At 40.4% G+C, this 25,603-nt stretch overlaps 1 long non-coding RNA gene across 3 annotated transcripts in view; it reads right to left on the bottom strand.

Moving 5' to 3' along the window:
* The window catches only part of LOC114597853 (uncharacterized), a 239,187-nt gene that overhangs the window by 146,524 nt on the left and 67,060 nt on the right, over positions 1-25,603 (bottom strand). For all 3 annotated transcript variants that reach the window (XR_003706904.2, XR_013393143.1, XR_013393144.1), the window contains exon 2: positions 21,239-21,330. This is a non-coding gene — a long non-coding RNA (uncharacterized LOC114597853). The remainder of the gene's footprint in view (positions 1-21,238; positions 21,331-25,603) is intronic.

Here is a 25,603-nt window from a genome sequence, read left to right as displayed (position 1 = left end):
GTTCAGTGTTGTCTACACTGACTGGAAGCAGCTCTCCAGAGTTTCAGGCAGAGTTCTTTCCCAGCCCTACCTGGAGGTACCAGGGTTTGAACCTGGGACTTTTTGCGTACAAGGCATGTCCCACCACTGAGCTGCAGCCGTTCTGTTTCCATGTGCAGTGGTACCTTATAAAGTTCTTTATGCAAGAAGCAGGACAAGGGACCATATATTTCTGCATCCCATCGATGGTTTGCACATATAGAACGGCCATATGTAACATCTCCAGCAGTTGTGCGGGAGATTCAGAAGAATTGTATGTTGGCAATAACAGGGGGACATTGTCTCTGTGGAATGGCATAACATCATTATAATCTTTAAAACTCCTAAACAGGCTTGAAAGTATACAAAGTCAACAAACCCTGAGCCTCAAATAAGCATCTGCAAGTAATTGGTTTCACTTTCAAACAAATCCTGATAGGAATAAAAGTATGCATATATGCTGAAGCTTGCAGAATTGGAGATTTGCAGCACAATTTTCATACAAGGGCAACACAAATGGAATGGCTGGGTTTTAGAAATATGCACAAGACACATAAAAAGGACCCCTGACCGTTAGCTCCAGTCATGGACGACTCTGGGGTTGCGGCGCTCATCTTGCTTTACTGGCCGAGGGAGTTGGCGTACAGCTTCCGGGTCATGTGGCCAGCACGACTAAACCGCTTCTGGCAAACCAGAGCAGTGCACAGAAACGCCGTTTACCTTCCCGCTGGAGTGGTACCTATTTATCTACTTGCTCTTTGATGTGCTTTCGAACTGCTAGGTTGGCAGGAGCAGGGACCAAGCAACAAGAGCTCACCCCGTCATGGGGATTCGAACCGCCGACCTTCTGATCGGCACGTCCTAGGCTCTCTGGTTTAACCCACCGCACCACCCGTGTCCCACAAGACACATACACATCTGTTAAACTACTGAACTGAAGGAGCACAATCCACAAAACTGCTCCAAGATGCTTTCTCTGCAAAGTCTAAGCACATGAAGAAAATTCTTTGTATACTTGAAAAACAAGCTGAGTATATTTTTTTATTAAATTTCTATGCTGCCCTTCAACCGGGTGAACCGGATATCACAGGGTGGTCTACAGTCTAAAAGTAACAATCATTGACACTCCTTTTCCTGCCTTGGAAGTTCCCCTGAGCCAGAAGTAGCCACCATAATAGTCTCCAGCTACCATCAGTCTCAGCCAGCATGGCCTATAGTCAAGAATGATGGGAACTGTAGTCTACCTAACCAGTCAGAGAACGTCCCATACAGTACTAATTTGAGTATGGACAGGTGTGAATTCTATGTGAAGGTGTGTCACATAGGATAAAAAGAAGGAAGTGTATGACTTATGCTGAATTCCCATTCAGGCAGAAATGGGGCCAGAGTCATTATTGCCTGCATGTGGAACGACTTCACAGGAGTAGATTTAGAGCTATGGTATTACAAAGTGTGGCAAATTGCTTTTTTAGAAAAATTAACCCCCCAAATTAGAGCAGCCCAAGGACAAGCCCAAGGTCTGGTTTTGTGTTGTTTTGTAAACAAAGGGAAGATAGAAAATTAATCAAGGGAGTTAAAGATAATGCCCAAAAAAGGAGGTAGAAGCAGAAATGTCAGTTAGATAAGCAAGAAGGAAGCCAAATTAGGTTGATGGAAGAGACCAGGGTGCAGAAAACAAGAAAATATATGCATCTAAAGATGTGTTAATTGCATTACAAGATTAGTATAAATGCTGTATGTTGTATAACTACAAATCATTATATGCATTTCAGTGATTCAGCACATGTAGAGTCCACAACAAATAACATTGTAGCAAGAAAACAGTGCTTAACTTGGAAACTGCAAAATACACAGACAAAAAAACAGGGGGTCTGTCGCTACTCCCAAGGCTGCTTTTCACATTTTTTTTTAAGCCTGACATGTTGCAACTTCATTACATTCATTTGTGTGCAATGTGCAGTTCATTCACTCCACAATTTGGCCCTCCCTGATCAATCAACTAAAATTTCAGTTGATTTATCCCCCAATTAAGCTGGTTAAAGCTTACAGCCCCACTATGAAGTTATTCACATATTTCAAAGGCAAACTCTAGCATGCATTACCTTATAAATATAAGTCACTCTGAGTTACCTTATAGGAAAAGCAACTAATAAATACAATGAATAATAATATTATTAATAATGATGATGTAAAATGGATACAGTAAGCCCATATGGATTCATGCAAGCTTTAACAAGACCCATTTCCCACCTCAAGCCTTCTTTTTCTTCATCTTAAAGGGGCTTTTTATTTTAAAAAATAAATAAACCAGGACCTACTCAAATCCACCAAGATATTTAAATACCAATTGCCTTGGTGATTATTAGTTCTAGGGGACTTTGTATTTAATGTCGCTGCATAATTTAGGACTTTGATCTGTGGTCCACAATAACAATAGCAACAAGAATGTATTATTTATAAGTGTATAGTATTGCAAGTTCAAATTCTTCCAGAAGACGAAAAATCAAGCTCCATTTGTTCAATACAAAAAAGCTTTTGCAATGTAATCTCAGCAGGTTGATTGGTGCATTACATAATGCAAAATGTGTGGGGGTTGTTTTTTAAAAAAATCTTTTTACATCCTATAAACATGTTAAACATTTGGGGTGTTTGTTCCATTTCCCAGTGCACGCCTAATGTATGATCTTGTGCAGTATTTAATAAATTAATGGAGGCAATATAAAATTGAATTACTTCTTCTATAATCAAATTAATTATATATTAACTGTTCCCAGGGCTATAAAATATGAATGCCTACTGACAGCAGTTCTTGCATTATGCTGCAGTTTTCAAAGAAAATGGTGTTTCCCCTAACAGAACGAAAATAAAGTCTATAAAAAGAACTGCCAAAAATCCAGTACAGTATCACACATAATCCTGTTTAATTGTGCTTTCGTCCTTAAATAGTCACAAATCTCATGGTATTGGGAAAATCGGTTTTTCTCTTTTCCTTTCCTTGGAGTAAAAGTTATAGTTTATATAAATTGGTTTTTCAGTGGTTATTACTACGGGCATACATCAGTCACAAGGTTTGATTCAGGCTCTTTTTGGTGCTTCATAAAAACAAAAAAAAATCTGCCTTTGCCTAAGGTGCTTTTAAGCTGCCGGGTTCATCTTGGCATCTGCATCATTCACCATTGAGAAATTTATTCATTTCCCCCGTTTTGATAGGATGAAATTTGCAAGCAAGTCACCCCTTCTGAAAGCATGAATCCAAATTTCAGAAGGGTAACTGGAGCAGGTTTCCTGCAATTCCAGCCATTACAATTTTGGGTTGATTATAGAGTAAACTGGTCTACCCCAACCTTATGTCCCCATATGAAGGTGATGACTAAACCCCCATCATCCCCAGTCAGCATGACCAATAATTAGAGATTACAGGAGTTGTAGACCAAGAGCATCAGATGAGACGTGGTTGGAGAAAACTGTAGACTACAAACCAGGAATGTAAAACATGTTTCCAACTTACCTTGCTGCTATAATAATTCTTAACAGCAAGCATTCATAATGTCTCTTTAAGATTGCTGCCTTCAATTGCAGTACACGATAAATACCTAAATGCATTTTAAAGGCTTTCATTTTAAAGATGTTCTCCATGATGTGCTGTTATTTGAAATTTATTCCTATAAGGATTTATCTTTTAAAAATTCTAGGTTTCCTACAATTCTAATCTTTCTATATTTAGGGAGATGTTGACATGGTGAAAAGTTTCAGGAGGGCTATCCTATTCCAATATGGTACTATATGATTCCTTTGCACCTTTGACACATCCTTTGAATTACACCACAGTCTATCACAGCATTTCCCAACCTTGGGTCCCCATATGTTGTTAGACTACAACTCCCATCATCCCTAGCAAACAGGGGGATTGGGCAGGAATTATGGGAGCTGTAGTCCAATGACATATAGGACCCAAGGTTGGGAAAGGCTGACCTATCATATGCAATAAGTTCATTAAAAACATTAAAGCAAGACTGGTTCAAGACATTTTGCTTCCAGAGGCAAAGGACAAAATGGCGTCCAAAGCCAATGACATTATACTGGGGCAGCATTCTCTGCTGCACACAAGGGCAGCAAACTATTTTGTAGGCCTCATGGCAAATACAGCTCTCTCTGACATCTTTCTATCATTTTCTGCCCCCACCATCCACCACCTCATACAGCTGCCTCACTCTACCTTTGGGTAGGGCCAGCCCTGCCTTAAAGAAACCCTAGAAACCTGCAGCCAAATATTTGCCTAGATATTTCATACAATATGTCAGCTTCAATCTCCCTTGAATCTGCTCTTCCTGGCCATGACTACCTTTCCTTTTCATTATTTCAGTTTCTTGCCATCCTCTTTGTTTTTGTGTACGACTTCATCTCCCAGCCTCTATTTCTGTCTCTCTGTCCTCCACCACCACTATTCTTGGTCTGATGACTTCTCAGGCTTTGCCTCCCTTTTTCTAGGCATATGCATCTTCCACTCTCCCCTTCCTTTTGCTTCTGTAGGATCTGTACAGCTCAACCAATGGCAGGCAGAGTTTCTTTTGCCTGCCCCTTCACCTCTGTGACATTAGAATAACTCAGCCAATCAGTACCCAAAGCTTCACCACAACAGACATCTCAGAAGCCTACACCGCAGTAATGCTGAGCAGGGCTTTCAGTATGGCTGGCCCTATTCTGTTGAACAGCATTCCTGTCAAGATACAAAAGGCACCAACTATCTGCAATTTTTGGAAAGAACCAAAGAACTTTTTGTTCCAAAAGGCTTTCCCAGCTGAATAAATGTGTCTTTTCCACGTGTGTCCACTTGTTAGAGTTTTAGTGTTCTTTCAAATGTATTTATTGTTTTGGTATTTTTAACTGTTTTTAATTATTTTATGTGTAGATCATCTTGAGACGATGGTTTGAAAAAGTAAAGGTAAAGGAACCCTGACAGTTAAGTCCAGTCGCAGACGACTCTGGGGTTGCAGTGCTCATCTCGCTTTACAGGCCAAGGGAGCTGGCGTTTGTCCACAGACAGTTTTTCCGGGTCATGTGGCCAGCACGACTAAGCCACTTCTGGCACAATGGAACATCGAAACCAGAGCAGCCCACAGAAACACTGCTTACCTTCCCACCAGAGTGGTACCTATTTATCTACTCTCACTTTTTGGTGTGCTTTCGAACTGCTAGGTTGGCAGGAGCAGGGACTGAGCAATGGGAGCTCACCCCATCACAGGGATTCGAACCGCTGACCTTCTGATCAGCAAGCCCAAGAGGCTCAGTCATTTAGACCACAGCGCCACCCACATCCCCCAACAATGGTTTAGAAAGCGACTAATAAATCAATGTTAAATAATAATAATAAATTCATAATGCATATGTGTGTGTGTTCGTGTATATTTTAAGATGTTATTTAAACTCTAACTTTTTAATGTGAATGACTTTAATATGACTTCTATTCAAACAGTAGCAACTTGTAATCAACAAACATTTTCGTTCTTTCTTTCTTTTTATGATGCTCCGTATAAATGAATTATACAGAACTTTGAGAACTACTGAGAAATATCACATCATTAAAAAAAATATCAAGTTCCCTAGGGCTCATGTGAAGCACTAGAATCTAGATGACGAGATGAACCCAACTTCCACATTATTGTAAAACTGTCGCCGACCATGCAGGGGGAGCGATGGCTGCATCTGTGGCGCTGCAGATGAGAATATTTTTCTGCTGAAATAGGACATCTGGCACATAAAAATATTGTTTTCTTTGTCAGAAGGAGTGCTAAGGATGTTGTATATAAACTAATAGCTGTGGGATACGTTGCTACAGAATGCCTGTTTAAAAGGCATTTTAAATAAGTGTGATATAAATCCATTTTTTTTCTCCAATTCATAACATCCCTCTGTTAAGTCAGTGTTCCATTTATTACAGTGTAATTTTCTTCAGGCAGGAAAGCTGCAAACTTGTTTACCTTGCAATTGATTTTATTTGCCAAATTACACACCAAATTGTCCCATGGGCTTGCTGAATATATGGGTGCTAACAATGAAAAATGTGCATAGTTTTAATACCAACTTTGTAAATTGCCTTAATAATAGCCTGTGCGATGCAATAGTATTTTCAACCAGTACTTTTAATTTCTAGCTCATAAAGCCTTGTCATTGAACCCCAAGGGTGTAGCTATAAAAGTAAGATTTAATTTTATATATAATGTAGCCTAAATTAGCTTTGAAGCAATAGGAGAAACATCCGGTTCCAAGAGATAAGACTGAAATTATTATAACTCGGTGAAATTTCCTATAGTAAAATTAATCATTATTTCTACTTCAACATAATTTGACATACAAATGAGACTAATATAGATCTAATCAGAGCGTATACTTTAAATGACATTGTAATGGCTACAAGGAAGTTATACAAAAGTTCACTGTAGAAGTGTTTTGAACGCATCTACTTTTGAATTATGGTGCTGGAGGAGACTCTTGAGAGTCCCATGGACTGCAAGAAGATCAAACGCATCCATTCTTAAGGAAATCAGCCCTGAGTGCTCACTGGAAGGACAGATCGTGAAGTTGAGGCTCCAATACTTTGGCCACCTCATGAGAAGAGAAGTCTCCCTGGAAAAGACCCTGATGTTGGGAAAGATGGAGGGCACAAGGAGAAGGGGACGACAGAGGATGAGATGGTTGGATAGTGTTCTCGAAGCTACAAACATGAGCCTGACCAAACTGCGGGAGGCGGTGGAAGACAGGAGTGCCTGGCGTGCTCTGGTCCATGGGGTCACGAAGAGTCGGACACGACTAAACGACTAAACAACAACAACAACTTTCTGTCATATTTCCCGTAGCACTATGAATTTGTAACAGGATCTTGTTCACACAAAAATTCCTTTTCATTTACACACATGTCTCTTTGAACTAAATAGTGATCAGTTTTAACAAGCATGCCTTGTCAAAATGAACAGAGGGACATAAGGACATAGAGCGATCATGTTTTTAAGAGAAAACAGATGACCCTTCCTCTATACAGTCCTGGGAGACATGAAGCAACATTAACCGAACTCCTTATGGTAGGTGGCAAATAACATGATGTGGTATGTAATATGATTCATCTCTTTAGCTCTGGTGAGCATGGTTTTAAAAAATAAAAATAAAAGTAGTCAGAGCAGGGCAACCAGCAGTGGAAGATGTAATCCTTGCCCCTACCACAGTCCTTATCCAAATCAGAAATCTCCCAATGAGGGCCAATTCAGATTGGGACCACCAAAGATAGGGGGAATGTAGTAACACCTCTCTCCCCCCACATCAGTGCCCACAGGCATACCAGCTACAGTGGTACCTCGAGTTACAGATGCTTCAGGTTACAGACGCTTCAGGTTACAGACTCTGCTAATCCAGAAATAATACCCCAGGTTAAGAACTTTGCTTCAGGATGAGAACAGAAATCGCATGGCGGTGGCGTGGCGGCAGCGGGAAGCCCCATTAGCTAAAGTGGTACCTCAGGTTAAGAACAGTTTCAGGTTAAGAATGGACCTCCAGAACGAATTAAGTTCTTAACCCGAGGTACCACTGTATTCAGAGTTTAAAAATAAAGTGTGCTAGGGTTAAAGATGATGAAACAATTTGAAACAGGATTCAATGGAAGGAGGCAGATGCTACTAACAGCAGAAGCCCCAGTGTCTCCTCTTTCTACAAAGGCTTGACCAAAGAGGTGTGTCTTTAGTTTGAAGAAGAGTTTGGATTTGATATCCCGCTCTATCACTACCCTAAGGAGTCTCAAAGTGGCTAACAATCTCCTTTCCCTTCCTCCCCCACAACAAACACTCTGTGAGGTGAGTGGGGCTGAGAGACTTCAGAGAAGTGTGACTAGCCCAAGGTCACCCAGCAGCTGCATGTGGAGGAGCAGGGAATCGAACCCGGTTCACCAGATTATGAGTCCACCGCTCTTAACCACTACACCACACTGGCACAAAACACATATAACATCTGACCGAGATGCATCTTGGAGGGAAGGATGTTTCAGAACTTGGGGACGACCACAGGCAAGGCTGTCTCACATACCCCAGCCCCCAAATCACACTTGGTAGATGAATTGTGAGAAGGACCTCTCCTGCTAATCTAAATACCTGTCAGGCTTCAGGAAAGCGGCTTCCTCCCTCCCCTTGGCCGTGGATAAGCAGAACAAACCAAAATTAGTCTCTTACCATTTAAAGAGATTTTAAGCTCTCCTCAGCTCGGTCCCTGACAATACCCAAGCAGGTTGATTTGGACTTCTTGCAGATATATGGAAACTATATCAGTCAGGATTTTATATATCAGTTTATATTTGGGCTACAAAGTGAAACAGAAACAGTGCAGATGTTTTAAAACTGTTGTTATGTGTATCCAGCCAACAGTGTCCATCCAGCATCCTAGCTGCTGCATTCTGTACCAGTTGCAGTCTCTGGGCTGCCTTCAAGAGCACATTGCTCTGGAAATTGCTACTGAAAGTTGTCTATACAGCAATGGCTGCAGCTGGCAAACTAGCCACAGCTGGAGGTAGGTACACCTAGCCACTGAAGCCACTTGGGTTTAAGTGGCAAGGTTAGATCCAGCAACAACTCCATACTAAGCACTTCTTCTTACAAAAGGAGTGCAACCCTGACCAGAGCAGTTCATGTCCCCAGTTCCTGGATCTAACAACCCACCACACATAGCACTTCTGTCTTAGCTGGACTCACTTTATTGGCCCACATTCAGCCTGTTACTGCCTGCAAGCAATGGGCCAGAATCTGAACTGCTTCTTCCATGATGATACCACAATCAATTCTATCAAAACCCACTGAGAGGTCAAGGGTAATGACCCTATCTCCTCCCCCATTAGAGGTCATCAGTTAGGACAGGCATCTCCAAACTCGGCCCTCCAGATGTTTTGGGACTACAACTCCCATCATCCCTAGCTAACAGGACCAATGGTCAGGGATGATGGGAATTGTAGTCCCAAAACATCTGGCGGGCTGAGTTTGGAGATGCCTGAGTTAGGAGAACCTAATGCCATACCTGAGTCTGACATGCATTGAAATAGATTTAGAATACAGTGGTACCTCTGGTTACGAACATAATTCGTTCTGGAGGTCCGTTCTTAACCTGAAACCATTCTTAACCTGAGGTACCACTTTAGCTAATGGGGCCTCCCACTGCCGCTGCACTGCCAGCACGTGATTTCTGTCCTCATCTTGAGGTAAAGTTCTTAACCCGAGGTGCTATTTCCGGATTAGCAGAGTCTGTAACCCGAAGTGTTTGTAAGCCGAGGTGTTTGTAACCGAAGGTACCACTGTATCCATTTCCTCCATGCATGACTGTAGTTGAACTCCCACCACCCTCTTGGGTAACTTGCCTGAAACAGGGATATTAGCAGGTGGGGCATAGTGGTTCAACACTTCTGGGTTCAAAGAGGTCCTCTTGAGTAGGAGCCCACCATTGTCTTTTCAAGGGTAGATGGTGCTTCACTCCACCATAGCAAGGTGTTCACCACTCCCTGGACCTACCCAGTTGGTCTCTTATTTCTCATGGTCAAGACTGTGCATATGGTAGGCCTTCCCCTTTGAGCATCTTTCCCACATCATCACACCACAATACTTGAAACTGATGTAACACAACCTGACTACACAATGCTCCAAACACTATTAGAAAAGAAGAAGCATTTCATTCTTGCAACATCAAAAAAAAAAATGTTTCTGATTTGAGAGAGAGAGAGAGAGAGAGAGAGAGAGAGAGAGAGAGAGAGAACAGATTTCACTCATTAAGAATTTGGATCAAGCAAAACAATGGTGTTAATGATTTGTTTATGACTCATTAAAACAATGATATCACCAGAGCTAAAGCATGTGTCATTGGACAGCCCATGTTGTGTACTTTGAAGCCCAGGCTTCAGTCCCTGCTCTCTCTTTTTGAAACTGGCATACAAATGGAACACATGTTTAGCTCAAAATGGCTTCTGACTGAACTGTCTCTGTGGGGGGTTTCTGTAACATAAAGTAAAGTTAACAAGCACAAGCACTAAATCATGGTATGTGATGAACAATTGCATCAACAACAATGAATGTTTGTACTTGGGTGCTTTGCAAAAATGGTTGCTGATTTTTCTCATAACGTGGCGGTTTTAGGTGGAATAGGCATTGGATCTGCATCAACACAATTGTCAACACAATCAACTTTCCTCAAGCTTCAATAGTGACTGAAAGGAGAGTAACATTTGTCTTACACTTAATGGTTCTAGCCAATATTGCTTGATGACCCCCAAAGGTCACCCTAGTCAAGTGCTTGATTATGGGGGGGGGGGACCTTCCCCCAAGATCACAAGCACCAAGATCCAACAATCCTTTATCAGCTGAATGTGGAATTAACTGAAGCAATTGCCAAAACATCCCAACCAAGTGCTTTTCTCGCAAATCCACAAAATACAGATCAGTTCACTCCTTTGCATATCCCTTTTGAGTGATTACCATGTATGAGTCATCAAGATGCTGATACACAGATGGTCGTATCAGCCCTACAGATTGCCTCTCAAAATCAGGAGGTGACACTGGTGACAGATGATACCAACATCCTTCCGATGCTTCCTTCTGGTGACACATAAAGCCAAACATGGCAAACATTTATAGCCCTGCTCAGTTGTTTTCTATCCCATTTTGAACAATAGGAGAGCAAGAAGTGGGGCTGCAGGTGTAGCCCCAGATTAATATTGCACACTTGATATTGTGCATACACCAAAATGTCTGTAGAGAGACACCTTGGTGCATATAGCTGTATGCATGAAGACTTCCAGGGGATCTGCAAACCCCATTTGCATAGACATCAGGGGACAGCATGAATTGTTATGGTAGGGCTACTTTGACACGGTCCAGCTCTTTGCTCCTGTGTTGTTCAACATGGGAGTGGAGAAGACTCAAACAAGGTCCATATAAGCTCCAAAAGCATTATATGCTTGTCAAATATAAGAGACTTGGGGGGGGGGGAATATTGTTCACCACAATTTGTTCCTCCATGTGGGTATGATAAGCGTGTCTGCTTCCTTTGACCATGGCACAGCTAACTTTCAAATGATACCATAAAAAGCCAGATTACAAAATGAGAAGATAAGTAATAATAAGCAATAATAATGAATTGACAAAGATTAAAGGTGGATAGGGACGCAGGTGGCGCTGTGGGTTAAACCACAGAGCCTAGGACTTGCCGATTGAGAAGGTCGGCGGTTCGAATCCCCGTGACGGGGTGAGCTCCCGTTGCTCGGTCCCTGCTCCTGCCAACCTAGCAGTTCGAAAGCATGTCCAAGTGCACATGGCGGGAAGGTAAACGGTGTTTCCGTGCACTGCTCTGGTTCGCCAGAAGCGGCTCTGTCATGCTGGCCACATGACCTGGAAGCTGTATGCCAGCTCCCTCAGCCAATAAAGTGAGATGAGCGCCACAACCCCAGAGTCGGCCACGACTGGACCTAATGGTCAGGGGTCCCTTTACCTTTACTTTTACTTTAAAGGTAGATAAACTCACCAAGCTACATACATTGCTACACACACGAGATCTGAAAGAGTACGGTTGGAAAACTGAGGTTTCTTTTCTTCCTACTATGTCTGATAAGGCACTTATTCCTGGTAATGTTATGAGTGCCATACTTCCTTGATTTCAATGGCAGAAGTGACATCGAGGGGGCGTTTTGCAAAAAGCGGCAGCTTGTCCTTGGCAACATAAGCGAAGAATCATGGATTTTTGTATTTTGGAGAATGTTTTTTAAAAAAATGTCAACAATTTGTTTGTGTCCGGATTTTCACTTCTTGAAATACGGCAACCCTGAATAATGTGCTTAATGTAATCTGATTTCAAGCAGGTGTCCAGATGGTACAATGGTTTGCTCATCCCATAGACGTGGCTTAGAATGCGTAACAGCGTATGGTTTCACACGCAGCTAGAAAGGCGAAGACACAGAAGAAACTGCTGTTGAATCTGATTAAAATTATGGCTTCAATAATATCTAGTGCAAATGGTGTCATAGTCTAATCCTATAAATGTAAGTCAACAACACAATATGATCATAAACTGTTATGTTGTTCCTTTTTTGTACGTAAACAGAATTTTAAAATAATAATAATAATAGTATTTGAAATGAAATATTTTTTTTCACACCAAATTTCAGTTGTTGCTATTTTAAAAGTTATCATAGCACATTGCAAATGTTTTAGGATATATCTTTCTCTGCCCCTTTCATTTAAGTCTTTGTTTCTGTACCTTTTTTTTCAGGAATAACCTACCAGAAACTTTAAAGAATTGTGTGAATGGTCGAACATGTAAAACCTCAGGGCCTTGAGTGTGGTCAGTAGCAAGGCCAGTAGCAATGCCTCTTTTAGCCCTCATTGGTATGAAAAGGAAACATAAATAGAAGTGGCTGTGTAGCCACACTTTTAACTCCACCCCTATTATCATGTGGCTCCTCCTTTATGCTCTTGTATTTGGCTAACATATATACAGTGGTACCTCGGGTTACATACGCTTCAGGTTACACACTCCGCTAACCCAGAAATAGTACCTCGTGTTAAGATCTTTGCTTCAGGATGAGAACAGAAATTGTGCTCTGACAGCGCAGCAGCAGCAGCAGCAGGAGGCCCCATTAGCTAAAGTGGTGCTTCAGGTTAAGAACAGTTTCAGGTTAAGAATGGACCTTAACCCGAGGTACAACTGTATAATGTGGGGAGTCTCCCATGCCTGTGAAGACTCCCAACTCATTTTAGAACACTAGAAGATCAGGATGCTAAAACATTTGGGGAGCCTCTAGGAATACCAGAAGCAAAACATGCAATTAAAACAAAAAATTACATCCATTGTTCCTAACAACTCTACAGAAAGAAAAAAAGACACATGAGAAAGGCACACTTCTTAACACATTACATTACGGGCTTTTATGCAGATTTATTTATTATCGGACTTTTTTCCCAGGTTCTCTTTCAGCTCTGAGCTTTCAAGACTCAAGTTAATTCCATTGGAGTCAATATGTACCCAGATCCCTTAGAAAATAATGTGATTTACTCTTTTTTATATTCTTTTTGTCAGATGACCCACAATAATGCTTCTGTTTCTTTGATGCATTTTGCTTTGATTCTACTGCTATGTTTTGGTTTTATTATTTTGAACAGCAAAAAAGAGGACACATTTGACTACTACTTTTAACTATGGATCGCTATGATGACTCTACCCATGCAAAAGAGGACATGTCCTGGAAAAAGAGGACATATGGCAACCCTAAATTTGCACAACCTAAACAATATGTTTTATTAATTTATATGAAATGAACAAAATAATAAAAAGCAAGGGAGAGGTGTACACTCACACTCTGTCTCTTGGGGAAGGGGGGAAGAGGTGAGCCAAGAGGGGTGGTGCCCTGGGCACTTACACAAAAATCCAAAAGTACCCACGGGCCTCAAAAGGTTGGTGACCCCTGGCTTAAACACTCCAATAGATTGTCCAAATCCTCTGCTCTCACAGCAGATCCTAAGGAGATAGCAGGCATCCCCATGATGCTTTTCAGAGTCAAAGCCCACCTCTCTGACTTCCTTCTCTGCCTGTCTCCCTGGCAATCAAAACTGCCAGTCTATGCTCCACACAGACTCCTAGATTTCATCATCCCCAGCTGGGAGAGGAGAGAAGATGAATCACACTTTCCTTAGCCAGTTCTTGAGAGCCATCAGCCTATAATTTCCCTAACAAAAGAGATACTTGCTAGGGCCATTAAGATAATCCCTAGCAGTCCTGCTGGTCTGACCACTTTAGCAGAGCCTTGCCCAGATCCCAGTCTTACAATCACCAAATTGGAAGGGGCTCTGGAAGTCTCTCTCTCTCTCTCTCTCTCTCTCTCTCTCTCTCTCACACACACACACACACACACACACACACACACACACCACACTTCTTACAGCTGTATCAAGAGTATCAAACAGTTGCTTCACCCTCAGTTAGATCAGCTAAAAATGAAGTGAGCTGGTTACTCATTAGTCCTGCCTGCCCTGTGGAATGCCCTTCCATCATATGTCAAACAACTGTCTGACTTTTAGATGCACAGTAGTACCTCGGGTTACAGAAGCTTCAGGTTACAGACTCCGCTAACCCAGAAATAGTACCTCGGCTTAAGAACTTTGCTTCAGGATGAGAACAGAAATCATGTGGCGGCAGCGCAGCAGCAGCGGGAGGCCCCATTAGCTAAAGTGGTACCTCAGGTTAAGAACAGTTTCAGGGTTAAGAACGGACCTCCAGAATGAATTAAGTTCTTAACCCGAGGTACTGCTGTTTAGGGAAGTTTGTAACGTTTGATGTTTTACTGTGGTTTTATAATTTGTTGGAAATGGCTCAGAATGGCTGGAGGAACCCAATCAGGTGAGTAGGGTATAACTATTATTATTATTATTATTATTATTATTATTATTATTATTATTATTACAGTACTATTATTATTAGCAACCAGTCAGTTAACCTCAATTGACTTTGACCAAATTAATAAATATGGAAGAATAAACCAGAATCTCAGCTGCAATCAAATCCAAATGTAAGAGTAGTCTGAAACTATTTCAGATAGGTGATAGTAAATTTACTTGCATTAACACATCTTAGAATTTGATTGTAACAGCTTGATAATTGCATCAACTGATTACCAAGTTGTTTAAGTCAGTTAATCTTCCACATCAGAGAAGCATTGCTTCTTTGCCTCTTAGTATGAACATATATCTGTTGGAACCAGTTCCCAATGAACAAACTTAAGTGGACATCGATCACGATGCAACCATTTTGATAAAGTTCTAAAAGGGGGGAAACAAAATGGCAGCTAGGAACGTTCTGCTTAATGTAACCCCATGTGATCCCTAGCTGTTGATTACAAGTGACAATCATCGTCAGACTTCATACACAAGGTATTTTTCTACAGAGCTTGTATTTGATTGCTGACTCAACGTCAGGCTCCAAATAGAAGCTGGTATGCCACGCAGTCCGTCTCTCTATGAACTGTGCAAACCATTTATTGTCTGACTCACATTTAAAGAATAAATTGCAGAAAGAATGTGCCAAAACCAGCAAAGGGGGGTGGGGGTTGTCCATTAATCAGGAACTTATAGGTGAAAAGAATGGGGAACTGTTTGTTAATTGTGAACAGCAGTTAATGCATTTCATTTCAGGACTTTGAATGACTCTCAGCTGTTCTCATGTGGGTCTCGCATTTTTCTCAAAGCTCACATCAAAGTTGATTTAAGTTGAAACATTTATTAAAAAGCTGCAAGGGGGCTTGTTTTTCTCAAATCATTTTATTTAATACTATGATATTCCTTTAAAAATATATAACAGCTTCCTTTGCTTAAATGCCTTATTAAAACCAGTATTTCATTATATACATCTATATATATGTATATCTTGTGTGTGTGTTACAAATGAGCATAGTTCTGAAGTTCCATGAAGTTTGGCCAGTGTACATATTTTATCCCCACGCATGTCAGAACTGTTAGCACTAAATAGTCATGTTCATCTTGTTTTCTATAGTATTATTTATAAGGTGGCTTAAAACATTTTTGGGGGGTGATTTGAGACCACTTGTCAAATGCTGATACAACTTTTTTCTCTCTCGTTTTCACTTCTACAGTGGGCGTTTTCAATGTACGGTTTAGATCCAAAGTTCACTTCCTCCACTGAAGGAAGCATTTGGTTACAACCCACAGACCCTCCTGGCAGAATCCAGACCTGGCATAGGCCAGAAAGGAGTATGGAAATTTAACTGATGCCTTAAATTTGCTTTCAGTTTATATTCACAGTCTCCTCTGGGGAGAGGATGAAGAGTGGACACCATAGTTGTCTCCTTTTCTCACAGGACTGATGGTGCACATGTGGAAGGGGCCTTGGGGGAAAAATCCCATATTTGATATATTGCTCTCTTGGATTCACTGATGTCAAGGGTGTTGAGAACGAAAACAGCCACAGTAGAGAAAATGTTTCCTTTGATCTGATGGCCAGAATATACATTAAGCTCTAGGAACTGTTCTGCGTTGACTGATCTTTAGCCACTTCTCCCTTTGGCACCTGGGCCAACCTATTGTGGCTAAATTAACAGGTTATAATTATAACCATTAATAAATTAATGGTTGGCATCATTGAAGCCAACATATTTCATTGGAATGGGCAGCAGAATTAGGTCAACATCAAAGGCCCAAAATTTTACACAGGAAATTTTTTAGAATTCAGACTACATGAAATTGTTCTCAAATGAGTAGGAAATTTACAGCAATAAACCACTTAAAAAAAACTTTTTACTCTCACATCTTTCAAATCATACACACATGTGGGACAGGGTATTCAAAAGCGTTTGTACATGTAGGTTATTTAATGCCTAACAAATCAGACTTCTAAACTAGTCCGTTAATTAGAAGATTGAAAACAACTGGTTTAAAGAAAGTCTCAAATATTGCCAACAGACATTTAACTGGGTACATTTAAAATTAGCATGACCCTTTACATAAGTAAAATAATGAAATCATACTTAAAGATTGTAAGTACTGGGTGTATTCATACACAAAAACACTTTTTGCCTTCTTGTGTCCTTCACTGCTTTCTGCTGCAATAAGATATTTTTTTGCTTATTTCGACTAGGAACAGAGGAAGCTGCCTTATAATGGCACCTACTCTAACCCAGTACTGTCTGCACTGACTGGAGATGGTGAGGACTGAACCATGATATCAGCCATTGAGGGGGTGGGGAGGGGCAACTGCCCCCCAAATCAATAAAAATACATAGCAAACTGAGTTCTGCCCCCCTAACAAATATCCTGGCTACGCCCATGGACTAAATCTGGAATCTTCTGCATGCACAGCACATGTTCTAGCACTGAGCTACAGCTCCTTCATCTAAATGTATTCTCTATCAAACCCTCTTGCCTCCTGAAGTGTTTTGCCTACTTTCTTTGAATCCCTTGTAACACAGGGATAGAGGGTCTCCCATTGCCTAGACAGCCTACATCTCTTTTCAAATGGACACACTGCAGGGTAATGCAGAATCAATCTGCCATGAGCTTTCATTTTCGGAATGAGACAGAAGGATGCCAACGACAACAACAACAATTTCTCAAGGGTAAAAGATAGGTATTGGATGCAGATTGTGTGTGGAATCTGTAGGAAACACCTGCACAGTCTCCATGGATTCTAGAATAAGATGGTGTGTGTATGCAGCCCAAATAAAATTACCCTGAAAAGGAAACCAAAGTTGCAAGTTTCAGAGGACAATCCCAATCCAATAGAAGTTAACAGAAAGTCAGCAACAAACTTCATAGAAATTTAAATTGCAGCCTAAAGCATAAAAAACCCTAAAAACAATTTCAGCCCACTCTAGAATACAAGTTGGATTAAAAGCTTCTAATTTACTTCAAACGTTTTCTAATTTTTCTTTGCTTTTCTCTGGCAGTTTGTTTGTTTTTTATCCAAGTTGGACTTATTTTGTGATTCAGACTGCTGAACTAATTTGAGAGCATTGCATGTACTAAAAGCCTTTAAAAAAAAAAAAAGGCTTTTAGCACCCAACATCTCTCATGTAGGGACAGTTCATAGGGATGAACAGGCAGAGATATGAGATAAATGCTCAATGAAAGAGACCACTCATGGGACTGACAACATAGTCTCTGAAGCGCTCTGAGTCTGTTAATAAAGGTAGCTGAGATTTTTAATTGAAAGTTGAAGGAAGCCTATAAATGGCTTAATCAGGTCATTGACAGACACTGGAGGGTTTTTTCCCCAAGGGTCCACCACTGCATTAAAACTCTACTTTTAAACAAGATAAATTCTAGAGGCAGCTTGTTCTGACAGCAAGGAAAGGCCATACAGAGAAAGCATTGACTTTGTAGATAACAAGATCAAGATTACAGCCCACTGAAATCAATGGGAGCTTAAGTCGTCGACTTTTATCGACTTAGAAGTTCATCCAAAAATATTTTGAAAATCAGCGTCCTGAATGTATGCACCCCTTGGAGTCCCATAGTGGGCAGTGTGACTTATAGATGTTCAAGTGGGCTGAGGGGTATATTATTAGCATTCTATTATCATTTTTATTACTTCTAATAGCCATGGAAGACTTTGGTCTATTAAGTGTGCTACCAATCCTTATAATTCACACCCCAGTCGTATACTAATCTTCGGTTCATCTAAGCACGTATTTTCCTAAAACACAAAATCAATGTCACTAAAATACTAGAACAATATATTTTTATGGAGAAGAGCATTCTGGCAATTGCCCTCTGACTTTAAGTGCACAGGGAAAATGTAGTATGGAAAAATAGCGAAGCAACAAAAATATTGAGAAGCACATAAAGGCTGCATATATTCCACCCAATGCCAAACCACATAAAATTTCAGATAGCTCCAGTAATCAAAACCAAACCAAACCAGTGACTGAAACCAGGGATGCCCTGAACCACTACTGGAAGACCAGGATGTCCTTTTACTGCACAGACATGAGAGTGTTACAGATATGGGAGTTATTCTATACCAACTACCTAGTTAGGCCACTCATACATTCATGGAATTGTAGAGTTGGAAGAGACCTTGATGATCTTCTAGTCCAACTCCCTGCAATGCTGGAATCTCAACTAAAGCACCCATGACAGATGACCAACCTCTGCTTAGAAACCTCCAGTGAAGGAGAGTCCACCACATTCAGTTAATTGCTCCTGTTTAATTTCTCCTTGGTTTTTTTTGGAATCCTGGTATAAGTATCTATAACAGTTAAAGATGACAGAGTCATCTTAATGACTACCTAATTTAGTGACACATGAATTTTCGTAGACAAGTTCATTAGGTGCACTGAGCTCCATGCTCATCAAATGAGATCACAGTGGTCCATATAATTGCATACAATGCTTCCCAAAGGCTTAATTGAACATTGAATCTGTACCACAAATCCATCAGTCTCATTTTAGGATCACTGTCATCACAAGAGTTACTCTTCCTAATGATCCCAAAGTCTTCCTAGAGTGTTTACAAGAACTGAAGTAATTTTCACTTAATTAAGTAAGAATTCTGTTTCAGATGTGAGTGAACATCCAATTTAAACAAAGAAATACCAACTTTAAAAAAATCTTAAAACTTTCAGATCAGCGAGTGGACTAAATTTTAACACTGCAGAGAACTCATATACATTGGATGCACAATGGATACTTTTTAAAGATATATGAAGTCAGTATAATAATTACTAACAGTGTTTGCTATTAAATAAGAGGCCAATTTTCCCAGCATCAAACCCTGGGTCTTTCCACATCAGTAAGAATTTTGCTACTGAAAGCAAATATTTCATCATGCATATTGTAAGACTACACGTATCTAAATACTGTCTTGAGCCAAGGTGCTAATATGGATTTCCATGGGAGTGTGGGATGGGGGAAACTTACTCCCATAGATCAATTTGTTATTTTCTAAAGATGATATTCATATTTCCAATATCTAAATCTTTAGACAGCTATCTAGATGAGTATACATATACTGTATAATAAACTATTTTATCTCCTGCCCTGAGACCTTAGGCAGATCCACACCATCCATCTAAAGCAGGGGTTAGCAAACTTTTTCAGCAGGGGGCTGGTCCACTGTCCCTCAGACCTTATGGGGGACTGGACTATATTTGGGGGGGGGGGATGAATGAAGTCCTATGACCCACAAATAACCCAGAGATGCATTTTAAATAAAAGCACACATTCTACTCATGTAAAAACACATTCCCGGACCGTCTGCGGGCCGCATTTAGAAGCTGGATCCGGCCCCCGGGCCTTAGTTTGTCTACCCATGAGTGAAAGCACATGCAATGCACATTTATACCACATGACTTCCTCCAAAGAATCTTTGGAACTGCAGTTTGTTAAGGATACTGGAAACTGTAGCTCTCTGAGGGGGAAACTATGGTTCCCAGAACTCTTTGGGTGAAGTCATGTGCTTTAAATATGTGTTTGATGTGCTTTAAACCTATGGTGCAGATCAATACTGTGTGGCCTTTTCTGATGTACTCTACATGTAACCACTAGGCTCCCTGTCAGTATAAGACCACCTAAGCCAATAAATACCTGCATAAACATGTGGCAACATATTGAAGAGGCATATTCGCAACATGAGCTACATAAACCCATTCTCTAAATGGGACTATTTTAAAAGATCTTGAGTACAGATGTTTCAAAGTGGAATTTAAGGTCTCCCTGGGTGTCCCTGACTGGTGATCACTCTATTATAGGCTTAACTCTTTAAAGCAAGAGTTCAGGTGCTTGTATTCCCCTCCCCGTCCTTTCACCCGACATGCAATCATTGTTACATTTCAACACACTTCTCTCTCTTTTTCTTTTTGGTACCTAGCACCTTACACAAAATGCAAACAGCTGCAATTTCACTGCCCAACCCTTCCTTCTACCCTTCCAACATTTGTTCTGTTAATGTAGGTTAATTCGGCAAATAACACTTCTGTAAATTGTTCTTGCAAACTGCTACATCATTTATGTAAGGACTTCCGTGAACTTTGAAAAATTAATGCCTTTAATTTTGGTTGATGGCAACATCACCAGAGCTCTGTAAATTGCACTTTAATGAGATTTTGCTACAGGGGATAATCTGCTACTGACAGAGTAACATCTTGAAAACATCTGTAGACCTATAATTTCTCTATGACGATTAGATCCCACCACAAGACTCCAAATACAGAGCCGAAATAAAGGGGGAAATGCAAAGTTCTAAATGACTATACAACCTGTTCTTTAGCAAAGAAGAGATACACAATGAAAAGTTTCGTGTGCTCAAAATAAATCAAATTTTCTGACTAATTAACATTTAGCTTTATTTAATTAAGAAAGACTATTACTGTCTCCACTGCTGTGCATCTGTATATAATGAAGGAAACAGCAGTAGGTATAAGATACCACGGAGGGATATGCCCAAATAACTCTGCACTATAGGTGTAAAGGAACGTCTATTATTGTTAAGTAACTGACATCAGAGTCTTTCTTTAATGCTCTCATAAATAAATGGAAGATTTTCACAGATGCTTTACACATATGGTTTCTTATTTGTCTCTGATGGAGACCGGGAGTTAGATTAGGTGTCAGAATTAAATGATTTAAATAGACAGCTGCATAATGAAAACTACTAAATAACACCTTTTAAAACAATTTCTATTTATAGTGATAACTGAACTCACAAAAGGGTGATAAATCTTGCTTTGCTTAAGCCCAGGTTTGCTCGCTGTTTCAAATCCATCCTTTTGAAAAACTTCAAGAAGAAATCTCCGTCCTGCAATTTGAACATACAAGGAGGAGAGTGATTAGGTAGGATAAAATAAGAAAGAGAGAATCTCAAAATCCAAGTCTAATTTTAATACAAGAGGTTTTTTAAAAAAAACTTGGAGAAATGTCAGTGAAAAAGATTTGAGACTAAACAGAAGTCAAGAGAAAAGTAATCTTGTTTGTTTGTCTGTTCGTTTTCTGCATTCATATGCCACCCAAAACAAAGAGGTGTCTTGGCGTGCAATCAATCAATCAATCAATCAATCAAGAAGGTCTGGACATTCCATTTTAATCAGCATATATTCTAGCATCAAGAGGTGACCGTGGCTCTCTTCAGATGGTAAAGGGATGGAGGCGCCAGGTACGAATGCATTGGCTCCACCCCCTCTGACACCTTTACTCATGCCATGAGTCAGAAGGTAGCAGTTTGACGTGTTGAAGCTTTTGTTTCCATGGGGACTAGCCAGGAGTTTCCGAACCCCAATTAGGCAGAGCTTTAAAATGTGTTGGGAGCCTCCACAGAAACAAAAAGGGGTTCCTGCAACATACAGTCACAACCCACAAGTCGGAAGGCAACAGAAATGGGAATTGATGTTGGATGGAGCTGGCTCGCTCATCTCCAGCAACCTCCTTGCATGCAGGGTGCCCTTTCTTTCACAAGTGGTATATCGACTATTACTAGCTTCCGTCAAATGAGTTAAACGGAGCAAGTAGCACAATTCATGGAAGGGTCTTTTTCATGGTGGCTCCATGTCTATGCAATGAAATTATTATTATTATTATTATTATTATTATTATTATTATTAGTATTATTATTAGTATTATTATTAGTATTATTATTATTATTTATTAGTTTGTGAAATGCTTTCTGTGTATAAGTCCCAAAGTGATTTGCAAACATAGCCTGGGGGGGGGGAGCTGAAATGCATTTTTTAAAGTAAGAAAAAATACAAGAACAACCACGTGCAAGAACATAAGAACCACCCTTCTGGGAGAGGCCAGTGGTCCATTTAGACCAGCATCCTGTTTGAGAAGCCCTCCAGCAGGACTGGAGTACAACAGCACTCTCCCCTAATATAGTTTCCTGCAGTGGCTACCAGACATGTTTGCTATATACTAGCTCCAGTGTCAGAGGTGGTATGCTGAGAATGATAAATGGGGAGATTGTTGCTTTGTTCATGTCCTCATTCATGCCAGGCTTTCTATAGACCAATGTGAGAATAGAATACTGGACTAAGTGGACTTTTGGTTCCACTTCTGTTCTTCTTTACTTATTACTGAAGGAAAATAACTTAATTCATAATATAAATTTCTCCTTCCCAGGCCTCATAAAAGGTGCCATGTATCCACAGAATGGGACTTCCATTAATTCGACGATATACATTTGAAATACGTTGATTCCTAATTCAAATTTTAAGTTTGCAATCTGCATCACGTGTTAGTGCAAAACAGCAAATTAAGTCTTCATGGAAGGATGCTTATGACCAACTTTATACTTCAGCCTCCAAACTTGAAAATTCTTATACGGGATTTCACATTTCAACATTAAAAGTAAATGATTTTTAACATGGGGAATCAATAATGGCAAAATTCTGCTTGGATTCTCTTAGAACTGCTTTCTTCCTTTCAGATCCCCACCCCGTATAAGGCCAAATTCTTTATAGATAATGTATTTGTGTTATTATAAATAGTTATTTGTATGCCTCATTTCAAAACATGCTGTCCTTAACTACCCTCCATTGTTATTATTTATCTTATAGGCAGACTTTCTTGACAGTCTTCTGAAGCCAGTGAACAATATAAACATTAAAATGCAATAGAATTATACTGTATCCAAACCGTTTTTAAACAAAATAGAAAGATGCATCAGCAAGCAGCAACGTTCAGCAATAGCAACAATTTTTCAGAAAGATATTTATTAACAGCATTTTTTTAGAAGTAGCCATCCTTCTTTTACAAGGTTACCATAATCAGAAACAGACATTCTGCATGGACAGCAGTCTTAAGAGAGACAAATAAACTGGTTTTTCATCACTCCCTTTTCACCACTTCACAGCTACATGTCAGTCAATTCATTTGATGAGTTGCTTCTGGATCCATGTTGTGGAGAAGTAATCCTGCCCAAACTACACTCTACTGGGAGCTAACAGTGATGCCACAGTTACTTCTGGTTTAATTTTCGGGTTCCATGTGGTCCCCTCAACCAAACGTTATGGTTTGATGTGGGAACCAGCCATGGAAAAGCTACACCCACCTTGCTCCAGAAATATAGAAACTTGGTCTAAAAGTTGCTGAGAGAGCCTCTTTATTGCCTAAGCTAGCTCAAATTAAACAGTTGCAAGAACAGAAGTCTTTTTCTTTTCTTTTTTTTTAAGAACATGAGGGATGGCATCATCTGCCAGAGCACCTGGTGTAAGTCAAGTCAAGTCAATCTTTTATTCGACCGTCAGTCAGAAGAAGAAAAAATACATTTGTCAATACACAGTTAAAACATCCAGGAAGATTTTAGAACTTAGCCAACACTAAAATGGGCTAAACAGATAGCCCCATATCAATACAGTCAATTATAGTCTTGCGACGCTTAAAAGCTAAAAAAAGAAATTTGGCCACCAAGGAAGGTATAGCTCTAGTGACATTATTCAGCAAGTGTAAAACCTGGTTTTCTCCGGGTAGGAAGCTAAATTGACATAGGAGTGGGTCTATAAAATTTTGTCTAAGCTCTGCATAAGAAGGGCAAGTCAATAGAATGTGTTCGGTGGACTCAACCACACCCATGGCACAATGACAGGTTCTCTGGGCGTATGGTACTCCCCTGTACCTTCCCCACAATATCGCAGAGTCAAGGACATTTAATCTAGCTGCTGTAAGAAGTCTGCGGTATTCCACATAGTGGATTTCTGCAAGGTAGGGGGCTGGTATGGTCCGATAAATCTGGTCCCCTAGGAACATCCCTGGTTTTACCTGGGCTATGACCTGGTGTAAGTGAACAGTTCTATTTGTTCTGGCAAGTGAATGAGGGGATAAGGAGGCTTTCAAGTGTTATTATTGCTGCTTGCGACAGAGGAAATCAGAATGAGGAAACAAATCAACCAGAAGTTGGACACTCCTGTCCTTTGATAGGCGCTTTAAATGCCAGCACTACTTTTCAAAATTGTTTGCATTTCTACCACATAGCTAAAGGTCGCATTTCAACTCAGTGTCTTTCCCAGGCTCCATCACACTTTGCCCGCTCAACTTATACCACCAAGAGTAAGCACCACTGAGTTAAAAGGAACTTACTCACAGGTTACCATGCACAGGATTGTAATAATCCTACATGGCTGATCAGCGCTCAGTTCTCCATTGCCAAATTCCAACACGCTAAGAGAATTGGGTAAGGGTACTGTGGATGTAGCTCTCAAACTGTCGTGATAAGCTCCTGCACTTCAAAATTTACCAGTACACCACAGATAGCTTTGATACAGAGCTTTCTAAAAGAGCTGCCTTCTAAACCCACCTTCACATAAAAATTACCAGTCAGTTAAAAGACGAAAGCATAACAAGGAAGTGAAATAGCTTCATCACACTGCACTGTCTCAAAAACTTCCATTGGTCAGATTTTCAAATATCATCAACTATAATCAAGGCAATGCTCTTCCCCACAGCCCCCCACTTTAGTGCTCCATATAGAGAAAACCGATTTCCTAGCTTCTTGGATGTTTCTATCTGTGTACCACCAGTTGCTTCAACTCGCTACACAGCAACCATTCAACCATAGGGGATTTGATGCATAAAACACAGAGTTACCATTTCGCTTAAGAAGAAAAAAGAAAAGGCTATCAAGACAATAATTTTCAAAGCTGCAGGGAAATGCTATTGCAGAACACGAAGACATTCTTCTGCAGGGGGAAGCTCATATATTCCTTAGTTAAGTGGACCACCTCTCATAAAAGGATCTCCCCAAACTCACAGACGTTTGTACAGGAATGGCATTTAGTCCAGCCATTTGCAATACCTCAGTTAATAGCTGCTTGTCCAGGACTTTGAGCCTGATAAATGTTCATTTATCTGAGCCAACACCAGCATGCATTTTAGCTCCAATCACAGAATGAAACCCAGTTAGTTTTTTGGCAGGCATGGCTTCAGATCTACAGCCCCAACACCAATGAAAATTCAGATTTGGCTGCAGAAAAGGGCTCACCAGTCTGACCACAGCTGGCATGTTATGGCAGTAATTCCGGTGTGCTATTCATCAACACTCACATGCATATTTGGAAGTGACATTTGGGCTGGGAAGCAGG

The sequence above is a fragment of the Podarcis muralis genome, chromosome 6, assembly GCF_964188315.1.
Source record: "Podarcis muralis chromosome 6, rPodMur119.hap1.1, whole genome shotgun sequence".
NCBI classification, from domain to species: domain Eukaryota; kingdom Metazoa; phylum Chordata; class Lepidosauria; order Squamata; family Lacertidae; genus Podarcis; species Podarcis muralis.
This window is presented reverse-complemented; position numbering and strand designations above follow the sequence as displayed.